The 17,103-nt window shown below is 38.0% G+C and overlaps 1 pseudogene; it reads right to left on the bottom strand.

Annotated features, from left to right (window-relative positions):
• LOC143645099 (tripartite motif-containing protein 43-like) overlaps window positions 1-17,103 on the bottom strand; it is a 601,918-nt pseudogene that overhangs the window by 408,472 nt on the left and 176,343 nt on the right.

The following is a 17,103-nucleotide window of genomic DNA, read 5'->3' as shown; positions in this document are numbered from 1 at the left end:
TCAAGGGAATAAGCTAATATAATCTACCATTGAAAATTTATTCCTGTATGTAGATAAAATATCAGGAAAGAGAATTCTAAAGGATTATGTAAACTGGAAGCAAAAAATGAATTGATTTCTAAATTCACAGGCTAAGGAAATTCCATTCCTTTAAAATTTGAAATAATTATAATATTAATTTATTTCAGATAACTCCAGTATGAGTAATATATACTAGGAACAGATGAATATACATATATATTTTTTTTTCAGAGGAATATATTTTGTAAAGTGACAGGGAAAGAGAAACCAAGACTCAGAATCTTGAAGAAACTGTTAGGAAGTAAATGACATATGTATGAAATCTCTAATCATAAATGAAACATAAAGGGAAGAAAAGTTATAGGTACAAAAATGGAAATTAAGTGAGACTGAAAACATAGTACGAATAAATAAATCCATGAATGTTTTTTTTAATAAACAAGAAAGGAGACAGCCTAATCAAGAAGAAAGGAGAAAGCACAAATGAAAAATTATAGGAGACAAAATACTTAAAATTATCCATGAAATTGCATTTCATAATGTTATACAAATATATATTTTTTAATATTGAGTAAAATGTTTAAATTTCTGGGTAAATGAAAATTTACGTGTGTTACTGGTGACCATGTACAAATAATAAAAAAGGAAAGTGCCATCTTTATTCATATTCTCTGCAAATAAAGACCCAACACTTTGAAAGAAAATTAATTTGAAAGCATGATTTGTTTTCTGGTGCTGATTATATTATTGCATGATTATTATATCTTTCTAAATTTCTGCTTTGTTTGAGGTAGAGATGTACATTCCAACGTAGGCATTAAAATTCAACTGTTTAGTGTATTCATGTATGATTCCCGTGAAATGGATCCAATTCATAAAGTATATATTATTGAGTCACAACCTGACTAAAATTTGGCTTCAGCCTTTGACTCATCAAATCAGAGCAATAAACTTCTGATTTTCTTACATAAGAACAAAGCAGACATCTTTCAAGCCTTCCAGAAAGAACTATTTTACAGACCCATCCACCACAGCTTTTGCGGGTCCTGTCTCTTTCTTTCTGGGAAGAAGCTGAAACTCCTGCCAAATGCCCCACAAACGGAATCCTCACAGTGCACAGACTTCAAAACCAATATTGTTGTGAAGAACCTGGTGTCCTGTAGTAAACAAGAAAATCTCTGCCAATTTCTGGGCTCTGAAAAATAAATGTGTGGGATGCACAAGGAAGCTAGGAAGATCTGTGAAGAGAAAAAAATCCTGCCATGTTTTCCCTGTTCTAAGTCTCAGGAGCACAAGACCCACAAACCCCTTCTATAGAATGGGCTGCTGAAGATTATCAGGTAAATTATGCTCTGAGAGCACTTCCAGAGGGCGGAATACAATAGCTGTAATATACGGAAAATGAGGCTCATAATGTGTGATTAATCCACTATTTACAGGGCCAATATGCTTCAGGTACTCTTCTAGGCACTGGATCTAAAGCGATGACTAAAATACACTCATATACCTGCCTTCATGGACCTTGCATTCAAATGGGATAATGATTAAATTAATGATATAATTATTTGAATTGTGTAGTATAATGTTCAGGCAACTCTAAACCCCTCATTTTCAAAAAAATGACGATGGTGACCTAAACTACAAGTGCTAAAAGGTTTTTTTATATTAGGACTATAGTAAAAATGCACAAAGAAGCAGGATAAAAATACATTGGAAGGATGGGTCTAGCATCTATAGACCAAAAATCTGCTGCAAGATGCTTATCTGCTGCAAGATGATTAGCCATATTATATGAATTCCTCATAGAATAGTCACTTAGACAATTACATTATATTTTGTGATTCTGTGGCATGAAATTTCCCAGAATTTAATAGGTATGAGGGTAAACAGGGAAATATTATCATCTTCATACTCTCCTGTAGTCCATTTATCTAACATCCTTTGCCTCCCTCTATTAGGGACTGAAACCCGTAATATTTGCTTTTCTGGGGATCAGATTCATAGTTTGTTTACAGGAGAAGCTCCTACAGCAGATGAGATCCCTGTGGGAAGAGATATAGGATAATCAGAGATATCTAAATGAAGAAAGCAGAATAACCAATGTGTGATGGTGAACAGGAGGCTGTTTCTCTGGGAACCAGTCTGAGACAGACAGGTTTGAAACTTACACCTAGAGGAGTTGATCTTAAGGCACCAGGTTCCATGAGATTCTGTGAATGGGTAAACAGTAAAAAAAGTATCCATCTGGTCCATAGCATGCCGATCGGTTAGGATTTGTATATCCTAATATATCAGCAAAAAACACAAAAGGACATCAAAATGTGCAACAAAATGTGGAAGCAGGGCTAACGTGTAGGCATATACAAAGATTTAGGGAAGTCCAGTAATCATTGTTCAGGAGGTTACAAGTTTCTCAGTTTCAAATCAACTCAACTGGGTTCTGAAAGACTCATCAGTCTTTAAAATCCTTATGTTATTCAGGCAGAGATTTCTTCATGAGCTGAATTGGGAGATTGTACACAATCAAAGGAGCAAGTGGTCAAAGATAGAATCCCGGGAAAGCCATAAGATAAAGGGCAAAATAAGGAAAATGAGACAATGACGGAAACTCAGATAAGCAAAGAAACATTTTAAAGAAAATGGTAAGTGGAAAAACAAATCAAAGGAATGTTGGTAATAGTGTAAATTGAGTCCTTCCCACATGCCCTCAATGTGACCAGCATTATACAATTATCCTCATGACTAATTACAGCTGAGAAAACTGGGCCCTGGAGCAGGAAAGAAGGCCCAGAATCTCCTCTTGTCTTTCCTCTGATTAATTCCTGGTGAGCAAGGATTCAGGATTGTGTGGAATAGCATCTATTATTAGGTACTGGAAACTGCACTCTTTCAATCAGAAAATTCTATCTCTATTCCCAGCTCTCCTCATAATATGTATATGATTTTGGTCAGATTTCATCTGGTTTCCTTGACTGATTATGCAATTGGATGTAATTTTCTTTATGATATTATGACTCCAATTCTTATAAGAGAATTAAATGAGAATTAACTTCCCAATTTTTATATTCATCTGGGGTTTCTGTAACAAAATTGGTGACCAGACATAAAACGTATTGGTCTTCTAGAACCCTGAGCCCCTGATGGAGAGCATGGACATAATATTCCAGTTGACCAATTAAGCAATTGCTGACTTGGTGATATTAGTTATGAAGATGGGCAGGGAGCAGAGGAAGCTACCATTGGTGTACAATGTTCAGGGCCTGCAAGGGGGCATCTGCCACACTCAGGTGCTCTGAGGACAGTTCCCAGAACCCTTCTTCATCAACAATGTTGGTACAGTTCATTGGTTTCAGTCACATAGAACAACTTGCTCCTGGTCTTAGGGCAAGGGTGGCAATTTGTCAAGCTGTTGGTGAACAGCAGGACACTCTCCTTGCCTCACTTGCAACTTGCAACCAGCACTCCAAGATGTGGAGCTCCACTGCCTACTCTGAGGTGGACAGTGATCTCCAGGGTGCGTGGGGTGGTGGCCTGGGTCAGTAGACAAAGGGGAGGCCAGCCAAGTTGTGTTGGGTAAGAGAGACAGGGCTGAAAGAGAAGAGAACACAGCTCCAGGGTCCAGTGAGCTTCAGATATTTACCTGTTCATTTCAGCTAAATCTCTGTATATCCATAACTTTAAAAAATCTAAATTTAAGTCATATTTTAGTACTTTGTGCAAAGCTGACTAATCATTTTGCTAATTTACTCTTTTATAAATAATACCCTCTTGTTTTATTCATCAGGGTTCTCCAGGAAAACAGAACCAAAAGGTTTAAACATATATTATATAAACATTATAAATATAAAAATATTTGAGATTTATTGTAGGAGGAGGATCATTTAACTGGGAGGAAAGGCAAATCTAAATCCTTACTGTAGGCCACAAGCTAGGAACTCCAATGAAGTTTTTTGATAAATGATGAATTCCTCAGGACTGTTTCTGGCTTTGGCTGAAGTTGAAATGAAAATTCTCCTCTCTGATGCTGAAATGATCACTTCTCCTTTTACAGCCTTCAACTGACTGGATGAGAATTCTCTCATGGTTGAAGTCAATCACCTAAGTGGACTGTAGGTGTAATTAGTCATAGATTCATTCAACTTAATGATGATTTAACTCTACAAAATATCCTCACAATAATCATTAGGCCATTGCTTCCTTGACCCAAACAACTAGGTTTATTTTTACCTAATCAAGTAGATACATGAAATGAACCACAACAATTGAATATATCAACATAATTACGAGTTGGAAATATATTGAAATAAAATTTGTAAATGAATAAGGAAACCAATTTCAAAAAAATTTGATGAATCCTGATGTTATCAAACGATATGTATTCAGTATGCTATTCCCCAGTGAAGATACCCTATTACCAATTTGAGATTGATCAATTTAGTTTTCATTAAATCATGGGGAATTTTTGCCTTATCTAACTGTCTATCCCATCTCCCTAAACTCAGAATTAAACCAGCCAGGATGCAAGACATTTAACCCACTAATTCTCATTTTCCAAAATCACCCACAATACCCATTCATATTTTGATGAAAATGTCACCTTTAACTCTAAAGACCGTAAAATTTTATTAGAATAATAGAAATTTAAATGGCAATCCAGAAGATATGATCATATCAGATCTTAGATCACAGTGAAGAAAGGACAGAAATTATCACAGAAAGTAAGGATGTATATTTAAATATGGAGGAAATGGGAATAGAATGCAAGACCCCAAAAACTCAGAAATGAATTTGTCATTTGGGTGTCATTTGCATGGATTAGCATTGGAGAGTTTGTAGTTGGTTATTTATAGAAATTAGGAAGCGTATTAAACCAATCAGTGATGCAAAGGATGTCCACCAGCTGGTCCTCAACTACAGAAACCTAATCAGGGCGGGGCTTCAAGCTCCCTGATATAAAGGCACCCCAGAGCCTTCTCTTCAGAGACACTTCGAGTTGGCTGGACAGTGGAGTCTTCAGAAAGCTATAGCTGCCCTCTAGAGAGACCAGAGAACACAGGCCTCCTGACCTGACTTGGATGTCATTTCTTCTAATGCTGGTGAGACTATTTATAGAATATCCAGGTGATTATAGAGTTGGATAAATTAATTTGTATTTCTTTCTCTTAAAAATAAAGAGTTTTAATTTAATTCTCCTCAGGCTTAGACTTTCTTAAGCAGATGGTAACATATCAAGTCAATAAAAATTATGTAGTTAATTGCAGTTTACTCAAACTATAGAATGATAATCTCTACTATTAATTTGAATTTTATAAAATAATACGAACTTTTCTGTTATTTTAGAATTCTTTATAAGCATGAATTGTGAATTTCCTGATAGGCAGGCCAGATATTATGCAGTCCTAGGTATCATGACATGATACCTCACTTAATTGAAAACCTTGATGTTGAATGTGAGAGATACCTCTTTAGAAACTTTGGTTACGGTTGCAGCTTTGGTCTTTAAAGTGACCAGTAACAATCCAGAAATTGTTTATGGTGTTAGAAATGTGACCTTGCTGACCACAGTGAAACTGAAGAACCAGAAAGAGGGGATTCTCTGCACTCACTCTGGTTTGGAAGTGGCAATTCTGATTACCTCCAGTCATTGTTTTAAAGCAAAATATATTAGATGACACTGGGACTGTTATTTTAATCGTGGATTTGTATATTTTTCAATGGGAATGAGCTTTTGATCAGTAAGTCTGATTTGATTATTGAATCTACTGCTTCTCTATTATGACAATGGAGAACATTTACATTAAGTTTACTTAAACGTGTTGATACCAAAGAGAAGAGCACATTCAATTGTTAAAATTTTGAGAATTGAAAAAGTCAAAGATGAATGTAATGCTAATCAATTATTTTGTATAAGAGATAGATGGAAGCAGTACTTCATCATAGAATAAAATAAAGCACTTTCAGTGACTTATTTCATTTATATAGATAATCTGCTTATATCTGCAGTAATTTTTCTCAGGTCATTCTATCAATGGGCAGCAAGAAGAGCTTTTCTGTGTATGAATGTATAAAGTTAAATGTAAAGAGGTATTTATTTCCACCTCTCACTTCCCACATTACCTGCAGATTTCCTCATAATATAAATTTTATCTTTATATTTATGCCTCTGAACTTCTGATGAGAGTTACATTACCTTCCTTTTTATAGCTGTACCAAAAGAGATTGTCCCTGCTAGAATATGTGATTCCTAATAATATGCTTCTTCTGATATTTCTTAATATAGATCATGTCTATTGACCTTATGAGAAGTGAAAAAAATTAGCTCTTTTCTCTTATAACACTTTTGTTTTCTTGGGAGTTTGTAAGTTTCATTTCCCTGGTTTCCTCTGAACCCATAACAAACTCATTCTCAAACTCTGAACTGAAAACTCTTCTCAAGATTTGTAGACACATCAGCTAATCATTCTAATTCAGCTAAAGATCCTTTCTCCCTCCTCAGGTTTAGGGGAAGAAGCAGCTTCCCACTGTTGCTGGACTTTGGTGCCTCACTCCCTTCTTGTGTTCTCATCACTTTGCTAACAACATTGTGAGTGGCCCCTCATTAAAGGGTCCTGAACCATCTGCATTAGATTCTATTTCCTGCTGTCCTGATTGATAAAATCTATTTTTTAACTTTTGCATTTTTTCTACTTTCTGAATTTTATTTTCTTAATCTTCTATTGAAAATTTTAATTTTTGTTATAGTGTACTTAATCTCTTGAAATCTTTTGTTCCTTTTCAAAGTCTCTTGGCATTTTTTTTTAAGTAAGGATGATTTATTCTTTTCCTCTTGAAATAAAATGAGCATGACATAAATATCACCATTTTAACCATTTTTAAGTGTACAATTCAGTGAGTATATTCATAATATTATACAACCATCACCGCTATCTAATTCCAGAACATTTTATTCCCCTACAAAGATGCACCATACCAATTAGTAATCACTACTCATTCCCTCTTCTGTCCAGGCCCTGGTGACCACTCATCTATTTTCAGTCCCAATGAATTTTCCTTCTCTGGATATTTCATTTAATGTGGCCATACAATATGTGGTCTTTTGTGTTTGTCTTATTTCACTTAGCAAAATATTCTCAAGACATTGTTGCATGTGTTAGTAGTTCATTCCTTTTGATGTGTGGATGAAATTCTGTTGGGTGGACACACCACATCATGTTTATCGATCCATCAGTTCATGACCATTTGAGTTGTTTCCACTCTTGCTATTTTTAAAAATTATTTCCGAGGGGGGCCAAGATGATGGCTTAGTAATGTGCGTGCATTTTAGTTCATCTTCCACAGCAACTACTAAACAACCAGAAACAGTACAGAATAGCTCCTGGAGCCACATCAGTGACCAGACACACAACGTACCCCAGTCTGGACCAGCTGGACCAGCTGCGAGTCTCCGGAACACAGGGAGAACCTTCCAAAGTTAAAGGAGCCACAACATCTTTTGCTGGGGGGGTCCCGCAGACAGACAAGCGCCACATACTGGGCAAGATAAGAAAAACAGAGCCCAGAGACTTCACAGGATAGTCTTTCAACCTGCTGGGTCTCACACTCAGGGAAAACTGATGCAGGTGATTTCTTCCCCCCAAAAGTAGGCCAGCTTAGTCCCGGAAAATCCGACTGGAGTCTGTAATACCTATGTAGAGCCTCCTAAGGGTGGGGAGGGAAAAGGCACCTTACAAGCAGGACAAGAAACAAGAAAACAAGAATTGAAAAATTATCCTCGGTTAAACAAAACTTGAGCTTGAGGCCCAGAAAAAGCTGAACTGAAGGTCAATGAACAATAGACAACAAACTCATCTAGCAAGAAAACCCTAGGTAAGATAAGTGAAAGCAATCTCCAGAATAAACTAATTAAGGTAATTAAATGTCCAGACACCAGCAAAAATAACAAATCACACCAGGAAAATTGAAGATATGGCCCAGTCAATGGAACAAACCAATAGTTCAAATGAGATACAGGAGCTGAGACAACTAATTCTGAATATACGAACAGAAATGGAAAACCTCTTCAAAAACGAAATCAATGAATTGAGGGAAGACATGAAGAAGGCAAGGAATGAACAAAAAGAAGAAATGGAAAGTCTGAAAAAACAAATCACAGAACTTATGGGAATGAAAGATATAGTAGAAGAGATGAAAAAAACAATGGAAACCTACAATGGTAGATTTCAAGAGACAGAGGTTAGAATTAGTGAACTGGAGGATGGAACATCTGAAATCCAAAAAGAAACAGAAACTATAGGGAAAAGAATGGAAAAATATGAGCAGGGGCTCAGGGAATTGAATGATAATATGAAGCGCACAAATATACGTGTTGTGGGTGTCCCGGAAGGAGAAGAGAAGGGAAAAGGAGGAAAAAAACTAATGGAAGAAATTATCACTGAAAATTTCCCAACTCTTATGAAAGACCTAAAATTACAGATCCAAGAAGTGCAGCGTACCCCAAAGAGAATAGATCCAAATAGACGTTCTCTATGAACATGATTATTTCATTTATTTAAATTCTGTAGGGTTTTCAATTTCTTTTGTAAAAGACAAGTGCATTTTTTATTCATGTGATTATGCAAAACTTTTCTTTAAAAATAAAGATATTTTCATAAAAATGTAAGAATATTTTTTTTAAATATTGAGGAAATAAGTGTATAGTTGGTTGTCACATAAGGAAAAATCTTATGAGTGAAGGGAAAAAGCTGATTGTCTGTCCCAGAAGTCTAGCAATTGGTAGGAAGGCACAATGGCTCACTGTGACCCCTCTGTGGGAGAGTCTGGGTTCTCTAACTGCCCCACCCCTTACCCTCTGTGCTGGTTTGAAAGGATTATGTGCCTCAGAAAAGCCATGTAAATACTGTAGGTTGGAAACTTGATTAGATTATCTCCAAGAAGATGTGGCACACCCAACTGTAGGTATTAACTTTGATTAAAGGGAGATGTGACTCTACCCATTCCAGGTGGAACTTGATTGGTTTACTGGAATTCTTTAAAAGAGGAAACATTTTGGAGACAGCATCAGAGCCATGAGAACCACAGAACCCATGTAGTTAGAGGCCTTTGGAGATGAAGAAGGAAAATGCTCCCAGGGGAGCTTCATGAAACAAGAAGCCTGGAGAGAAAGCTGGCAGATGTCTCCTTGTTCACCATGTGCCTTTCCAGTGAGAGAGAAGCCCTGAACTTCACTGGCCTTCTTGAACCAAGGTATCTTTCCCTAGATACCGTAGATTGGACATTTTATAGCCTTGCTTTAATTTGGACATTTTCATGGCCTTAGAACTGTAAACATGCAACCTAATAAATTCCCCTTTTGAAAAGCTGACTGTTTTTGGTATAGCACATCCCGGCATCTAGCAAACAAGGTGCCCCCCTCCCCTCATCTAAACCCTGACATTCAGGGAGCAAGAAGAGCCCCAGGGCCTGCCCCTCACTTGACCCCCCACACAGGAGGAGGAAGTCAAGGACACTCGGCTGGTTCAGGGTGGAACTCAGGTCCACAGCAAACTCTCCAGCAGCACTAGCCTCTGCCTCAAAACTTCTGCCAGAACATGTTCCCATCCTGCCTGTGCCATCCCACCCCTGGCCCTGCCTGGAACCTCTGTAGTCAACGCTGCCCCTTCCAAGGGAGCCCTCTGGCTGCAGCTGGGCTCTGTGGTACTACTTTCACCACCTTCGCCCTTAGGCAGAAGTGTGGCAAATGTGCACTGCCCTGTTGTCACTGTCCTTGGAGGCCAGGCGCCACCCTCATGTCACGTTCTGCCACCCTGGGGAAGCCACAGGGCCTCGTCCTCCCGAAGGTTTGTGCAGCCCTGGAGGCCACAGGGCAGCTGCGCTTCCCAGCACCACCTTCCCCCTGACCACTAGTGGGGGGTAGGGTCCTAGGGGTCATTTGCTGTGTTGCTGTGGAAATCGGAGACTCATGCTTCCAGCTGACACCTTCCCGTTAGATATTAAAATACACTTTCATTTAAAAAGCAGGAGAATATTTTATTGATTCTTACTAAAAATTTATATATAGATGAAAAACTAAAAGTTATTTTAAAATACCAATCTTGATGACAAATATATCTCAATTTATAAAGTGAAATATTTCTGAGATGTTTAATGGCTGATTAAAAATAATTTTAACCGCTTATTTCTAACAAAATAAGAAAATTTTGTATTTCTTATTTTCCTTTATCATATAAATAAAATACATAACACTGATCCAAAGTATACAATAAGGAAACTTTAGTGAAGAGTCTGAAGACAGAGAGTTAATGAATTAGATATTCTAAAGTAGTATTCTTTCTCCTTAACCTTCCCATCATATTCCACCAAAACCAAAATAAACACCAAAATGAATTTCTATTATTTAAAACACTGATAATTCAAATGATAAAAATAGCAGCAAATAATTATTAACCGCATACTATGTGCCAACCGCTGTCAAAGGTCCCACAAACAGGGAGTCGGGATTCAACCCAGCCAGCCTGGACTGACCAGGCTCTTTCCAACAGCTTACAGACTAACTCTTCCCATCTTTAAAGCTTTCTCTTGATCTCGTATACCTTTCCATATGGTATTTCTCTTTCTGCTACCTCAAAGAATTTGCTCCTCTTTCTCTTTTCTTCCCATTAGTAAATTACAAACTCATTTTTTAATTGCTTAGTCCCCAAATATGAGCAGCACCCCACCTCATCATCTTCTGCCATTCCCTACCTCAACCCCACCAACAAACCCTCTTAGCCCCACCTTATGTTATATCCACAATCTGACCATGTCTCATCACTGCTACTAGAACAGGCCACCCTCATCTGTTTTTTAGATTCCATCAATCACTTTAACTCAGGACTTCTGTGCTCGCTGTTCCCTCTGCCTGGAATGCTGCTCCCCCAGGAAGCCACATGTCCCATTACCTCCCTTCAATCAGGTCTCCACTCTCAAATAGGTAATCGTTGTCTAATCTAAAATAGCAACATCCCCATTTCTACCTTCTGTTTTTTCATGGCATATCTAATATTCTCCATATTTGCTTCTTTTATAGCATATATATACTTTATTATGCTTTTATCCTGTGGTTATCTGTCTCCTTTCTCCACCCTTCACTTCTTCCCTATTAGAGTGTAATCTTCAGAAAGGCAGGGAATTGGTCTCTTCTTCAGTGCTGTTCACCCAGAGCAGTGACTGGTACATAATAGGAGCTCAATAAATATTTGTTGAGTAAATGAATAAAAATGATTTTTCAATATACATATTCCCTCTTTTGAATTATTAAAATGTAAGATATTTCTATAAAGAATAATTACTATTTATAATTATCAAATTATAAACCATAATAGGAAAATAAGCTAAAATGTAAATAGCAAATATTTATAGTTTTAGAAATATCAATCCCCTAAAATATTCAGTTTTAGAAATATCAATCCCTAACTATAACATTTACACATTTACAATTTTGAGATCTTCATATTTCTGCAAGCAACATTTACAATGTTCTTTTTGTTTTTTGTTTTTGTTTTTGCATTTTTTATTTTAAAATTTTATTTGAGCATGTACAGAGAAAAGTGGAAAGATGTTAGTGATTATTTAATGATAGCAAGAGTATACATTTTTAATAGGTTTTTAAAAAATTTATCTGTATATTGTTTTTTAAAAAAATTTTTTATTTAAAAATGTATCTGTATATTGTTTCTTAAAAACTTGTTTTATTGTATAGTATAACATATATACAAAGCAAATAAATTGAAAAAAAAGTTTTTCAAAGCACTATTCAACAAGGAGTTACAGGACAGATCCCAGAGTTTCATGGGCTACCATATCATCCTTTCAGATTTTTCCTTCTAGCTGCTCCAGCATATAGGAGACTAGAAGGCTTAAATATATTTTTATCATCACAATCGACTTTTTTTCCTTCTTTTTTTTTGTGAAAAATAACATATATACAAAAAAGCTATACATTCCGAAGGACAGCACCACAATAAGTTGTAGAACACATCTCAGAGTTTGACATGGGTTACAGTTCCACAATTTTAGGTTTTTACTTCTAGCTGCTCTAAAATACTGGAGACCAAAAGAGATATCAATTTAATGATTCAGCATTCATATTCGTTTTTAAATCCTACCTTCTCTGTATAACTCCACCATCACCTTTGACCTTTCCATCCCTCTCTTTAGGGGTGTTTGGGCTATGGCCATTCCAAATTTTTCATATTGGAAGGGTCTGTTACCAATATGGGATAGGGAGATGGAACTATCCGGAGATGCTAGAGAGGCTGGGCTAGGTTTCAGGACTTATCTGGACCAGGGACCCATCTGGAGGTTGTAGGTTGCTGGAAAGTTATTCTAGAGCATAGAACCCTTGTGGAATTGTCCTGGTTGGGGTGGCAAGTTATGATAGGTAGCAAGGTCTAACTGAAACTTGCATAAGAGCAACCGTCAGAGTAGCCTCTCGACTCTATTTGAACTCTTTCTGCCACTGATAACTTTATCAGTTACACTTGTTTCCCCCCTTTTGGTCAGTATGGAATCATTTATAATGTCCTTTTCCTCTTCTCTTTCAAATGGTGTTGAATTGGGGTCTCACCATATTTATCACCATCTGTTTTATGGTGGTTATTCTTACTCTAACCTGAACTTGCTTTTGGATTACAGATGGTTCATCCATGTTAAGTGGACCACAGGGCTTCTGAATAGAATCATTTATGAAAGGCATGTTGGTCAACTGAAGATAAATAGCTCATAAAGTTGACTTATATCTTCCACCTCTACAAAAGTTTTTTTCAGTCTACTGTTCTTGTTTTCTGGGTACTAGCTCTTTTCCCCACATCTCTTACAGAAGTGCTTAGTTTCTTGAGTAAATATAATTCTTTTTTCTTTTGTTCAATTTAGTATCTAATGTCATCAATATAAAGAATTTTCACTCCCCTGTTTTAGTTTGCTAAAGCTGCTGGAATGCAATATACCAGAATGGATCTGCTTTTCTCATGGGGATTTATTGTTACAAGTTTACAGTTCTAAGGTCATAAAAATGGCCAAACTAAGGCATCCAGAAACTAATACCTTGACTCCGAAGAAGGGCCAATGTCTGTCACATGGGAAGGCACATGGCTGGCATTTGTTGGTCCTTGTTCTCCGTTGCTTCCAGTTTCTGATTCCAGTGGCTTCCTCTTTAGGTGCCTGTGGGTCTCGCTTATCTATTCCCAGGCAAAACCCTGGGTTTCATCTTTTATCTTAGCATCTCGTGAGACAGGAGATTTCTTCTCTTCAAGCATTTGTGTCCTGGTTTCATATGGTTTCCCTAAGCATATCTTTCTGCACTCCAAGAATTTCCAAATGCCTGCATCTGAGCTTTCTTCAAAAATGTTTCCTGTTCTAAAGGACCCCAATAAACTAATCAAGGTCCACCTTAAATGGGAAGAGTCGCATATCTTTCTAATCAAAAGGTCACAACTACAATTGGGTTTGTCACATCTCCATGGAAACAAGAGGTCCCACCCTGCAATATTGGATCAAGATGAAAAGAACATGGCTTTTCTGGGGTATATAACAATTTCAAACCAGCACACTCCCCACGATAAAGCATTTGATAATATATTATTTGTAGGAATAAAATCATGGTCCTTGATAGCTTTTTCAACTAATAATTTTTCTCTGCTTAAACAACTGAGTCTGGAGACTTAAATGAACTTCCATTATGGCCGGGATGAGGTGAAGTGGTTTCTGTAGTACACACAGATTGAGGGCTTGGTTTAGGAGAAATTCTACCCAAGGATTGCACGAATTGAACTTCCTTTTTGTTTGAAATAAGAACTGGTATCTTTGCTGAGAAGTTCCTTAACTTGCCTTCTAAGGTCTTTAATATCTTTTCACAGTCTTTCAGATATTGCAGCAGAAGGTAAGTAAAATACTTTTTCCCAAAGTGACTTATATTTGAATTTTTCTGGTTTGTTGTTATCAGCTTTTAGAGATTCCAAAGACAGTCTTTTTTTTTTTTTTTTTTAATTTTTGACTTGGATTCCACCCTGAATGTAAATTTTGCTAAGAGGCCTCATGACTCCAGAACTGAGGGCCGCCAGCCCCCACCCACATGACGGGTCTGGAGAGGGTGTCCCTCCGGACAGCCCCAGAAGCACAGCTCCTCCGGGTCTGTAGGCAGCCAGCGCCTCCCCCCTTCCCCCACCGCCGTCCCCACTAGGCAGAAAAGCTGCGTCCCTGGCCGCATGTGGGGGGCCTTATGTGACTCCCAAGCACGGAGCAGGAAAAATATGCTTTTAATATTTTTATATTAAAATATAATAAATATATAAAATATATATATATATTTATTTATTTATATGCTAAAATCATCTGGAGTAAATGCTGGTCGGAGTCTGAGAAGGGGGAGGTTCCCAGAAGCGACTGAGAAGCCGCCTAGGGGGCGCCCTTTTCTCCGTCTGCTTGGGTGGTGGGAATGCGGATGTCACCTGGTCTGCTTCTGCGGGGGTGGGGCTGAGGGCGGGACCTTCCTTACGGCGAGGTCCCCCAAACTAAGACCTCGGGGTTTTTGTTGAAAAGCACAAGCTGGTGGTGAGAAAACAGATTTATAAACCAGATTATTCTAATATTGTCCAGTCTTATTCCCTCCTTCCCTCACACCTCACTCCTGGTTTTCCCAGAGCTTTTTTCAAAGCTGGGTTTCAGGGTCTGAAATTCCCAGATTAACTGGAAATGATACTTGATCAGGGTCTGATAAGAACATTGTTGTCGAACAGCCCCACCTTATTTTCAGCTCCCTGGTGACAGTAGTTACCAATAAAAAATTCAAAGGAAAACAACTTTTCTCCTCACCTTTGGATGCCCATCTAGAACCGTGTTTTTTTCTCTCTCTCTTTTGAGTTTCTTGTGTGAAGTTGGTGGTCCTTATAATTCCTTGCAGTAGTAGAAGTTTGTCCAAAGGGCTTTGAACAATATGAGGTTCAGCCATTCCTTTTCTTGCAAATTCATGGCACATATGGACACGTTTGTACATTTTGCTTTCTGATTCCACAAGCATCACATTTTATACACAGATATTTTGCATAACACAGAAAAGCAAATGAAAAATGAAATCACTTTAATCCCATCATCCCTAGATAATCTTTATTGATATTTTAGAATACCATGTTGTTGTATCAATAAATACATATATCTGTGCTTTGTTGAGGAAACTGCTAGGAAAATTGGTTAAGAAATAGGAAGAAAGAAAAACCCTTCGAAGTATTAAAACAAAACAAAACAAGGCAAAAAGCTTCAGTAATACCTGATTTCATCAGGGAATTTGGGAGAGACCTTGGAAGCAGGAAACCATGCAGACTCAATGCCTGTGGGGATGGGCTGGGCTTATCTGGAAGGGCCTTTGGACAGAGGCCAGGGCAACACTTTCACCTTCCCAATACAGCCTCTGCTTATTTCTGAAGCTAAGAGGAGATGATGTTCTGTCCAGTGGCCTCAGTAGAAAAAGTGCCTCCATTCAAGAAGTCTCTCATTTAAATGCCGTCCAGAATTCCCTTGACCCATCCATTTCCAATTTGGCTGGCTCCACACATTAGAGCTAAAGGGTCAGATTTCTGAGGCTTCAAGGTCTAAAGGTTACTCCCTATTATGCCCCACGCCCATATCATGCAGTCAATACCCACTCAGCTATGTCCCATCCCACAGAGACTCTATATCCACTAAGTCCCTGCCCTCTGCCACAAATCTGGACTGTGCTCTTACCCTATTCCTAGAAGTCTTAATCCAGGGAAACTCCAAGATCTCAGAGGAATCAGGCAAAGAATAGGGGCCTCTTGGTTACTGACTCAAATTCTCACGAGCAAAAAGGAGGCGCCTGGAAACTGGGGCTCCCTCCTCCCTTGTCTCCTCTGGTCAGTTCCTCTTGCTTGTCAGAGCCTCACTCCACCTCTCCCTCTGCTCAGACTGTCCCTGGACCTTAGGGTCTCTGCATACACAAGGAAATGCTCTAAGTACTTGTAAGGAGGTCTGAGCTGCATCTCCAAAATCCAGTTTGGCTTTCCCAGATCACATGAAGGACTTCTGAGGTCAATTGTAGTTAGGAAGGGGAGTTTCTCAAGAATTCAAGGTGGCATCTCTCCCCATCCCATAAGTAGTGGGCTAAATGGGTTAGGGAACATAACCACACCATCATCACCTTCTCCAGTAGACATAAATTCCAAATGACCTGAGTACAGCTCTCTTCCAGTGCACTGATCCAGGGGTTCCCTGAGCTGAGGCTTCCCAGTCGTTCTCTCCTGTGCCCCCTTAACCTGGTTGGGAAGTGCCAGGCAGAAAATCCTGGGCCCTGCTCTTACTGGAAGGCTTGATGTGGAGTGTGATATGGAGCATGAGGGGTGGGGAAAATCTCCACTCAGAAGTGGTGTTGAAAGGCGTTCTTAAAATAAATGCTTACATTAAGATATAAAGATAAATTAATAAATGAAATATACTCCCTACATGATAGAATATAATTAAAGTCAAAGTTAACCTCAATCAAAATATTTATAAATTTTGCAAGAAATTTCTTAAAACCATTAACTGACGATGTTTTTCTTTTCTAACTTTTATAAGATAAAATGGAAGTGTTTCCTGGTGCTTGCCCCTGCAAAAAAAAAAAAAGAAAAAGAAAAGGAAGCACTTGGACAAAAAATATTTAATACAAAATTGGCATTTGGAGATTCATTTGTTGAAAAGTGAAAGGCTCTTGATGAGATGATGTTTCTAGAGGTTTATGGAGATTAGCAAAGTTGTTAAATCAATCCCTTCTTCTGTTTTAAAGAAACCTAATCATTCATATTAAATCCTTTCTGAAAACCATGAAATGCACTCATTTGAACGAAATGGATTTGGTCTTCAGGAATTCAATAAAAGGACACCCGAGGAGCCAAGCTTAATAATCCTCACCGTAACGCACAGAGTGCACCTGGGACTCAGCAGCTGTGGAAACTTCTGAAAAAAACTCCTACCACCTTGTGAGGAACTGATCCCTCAACTGACTTCCATAGCAGAACTTCTAAGGTAAGAACTGGTGAAACCTTTGACATATAAGTT

This window comes from Tamandua tetradactyla, chromosome 8 (assembly GCF_023851605.1).
Source record: "Tamandua tetradactyla isolate mTamTet1 chromosome 8, mTamTet1.pri, whole genome shotgun sequence".
Lineage (NCBI taxonomy): Eukaryota > Metazoa > Chordata > Mammalia > Pilosa > Myrmecophagidae > Tamandua > Tamandua tetradactyla.
Note: the sequence above shows the minus strand (reverse complement) of the source record. Positions and strands in the feature narration are given on the sequence as shown.